Genomic DNA, 1,204 nt, shown 5'->3' with positions numbered 1-1,204 from the left:
TTGTACGGACCGAATTGATTTTCTTTAACGAAGAATAATTGAAGACATTGTCTTTGATTAAGTTGTTCGAAAAACATCCCGTAAATACTTTTATGAGCGCCATACTCCACCAAACGGGACTTTTATGTGAGTAACAAAAGCTCAGTATAGATTTCATATATAATTCACGTGTTGATAATTACTATCGACCACTATTTTAAATTTAAGTGCATACATGGCTTTACCTGAACGACTGGATTATCAGTACAACTGAGTGAAGATGCAGAAGCGATTACCCAATCAGCTATCAGAAGACAATTTTGAATGAAAGCGTAAAAGTCATTAAATCAACAATTTTTATTTTTAACTGAAAATAACGTTCAGCATGTTATGCCAATATAAAACCTCCCCTTTTTCCCGAATAAGAATGGCTTTCTAAATAGGAAGCATTTTTAGTCACGTGCAAGCGACTCTATAAGTCACTCCGTCGGTCGGTCGGTCTGTCGGTCTGTCGGTCTGTCGGTCGGTCTGTCCGTAACACTTTTGTGCTTGGCCTTTTTGGTTAAGATCAAAGGTATGTTGTTAGTAGATGCTGTTTTTAGGTTTTTAAGCTGTTCTTGGCCTTTTGGCCAAGATCAAAGTGTAGTATCTTGCCGGCAGATACTGCAAGCAAAGACCATATGTGGGGGCAATCCTACATATAAGACCTTGGTCAATGTAGGGGCAACCCTTCATACCAATTGTCACTATGCAGCTCCTCTATTCCCCGGGACGTTGGTCCCCATTCCCCCTAAATCCTCACATTAAAAATCGACCTTGTGCCTAATTTGCTCGGTGGGGAGCAAATAAATACCCTTTTCTTGGCCTTTTGGCCGAGATCAAAGTGTAGTATCTGTTCTTACTACATGCTGTACTTATGTTTGTAACTTTGTGATATAAAGTAAGGATCACTTTTCTGCATTAATTTAATGTATAATGATCACCCACTTTACAACCAGTCAGTCTCAAAGCCATTCAAGTCATTCTCCAGATGATTGAAGTTTTCTTTTAAGGATTATAGTTATTTTTTAAGCATTCAAGTCATTCTTAAGGTCATTCAATTCATCCTTAAGGTCATTAAAGTCATTCTAAGTCATTTACTTTTTATTTATATAAGTCATCCCAGCCCATTTTTCGGTCATTTTTGTTTCTCTTTAAGAATTTCATGTCAATCCTACATTCATGC

The 1,204-nt window shown here is 37.4% G+C and overlaps 1 pseudogene; it reads left to right on the top strand.

Annotated features, from left to right (window-relative positions):
• Positions 1-830: 830 nt before the first annotated feature.
• Positions 831-967, top strand: LOC145246938 (U2 spliceosomal RNA; annotated as a pseudogene).
• The last annotated feature ends 237 nt before the right edge of the window (positions 968-1,204 follow it).

This window comes from Euprymna scolopes, chromosome 24, assembly GCF_053919585.1.
Source record: "Euprymna scolopes isolate OS-2025 chromosome 24, ASM5391958v1, whole genome shotgun sequence".
NCBI lineage: Eukaryota > Metazoa > Mollusca > Cephalopoda > Sepiida > Sepiolidae > Euprymna > Euprymna scolopes.
Note: the sequence above shows the minus strand (reverse complement) of the source record. Positions and strands in the feature narration are given on the sequence as shown.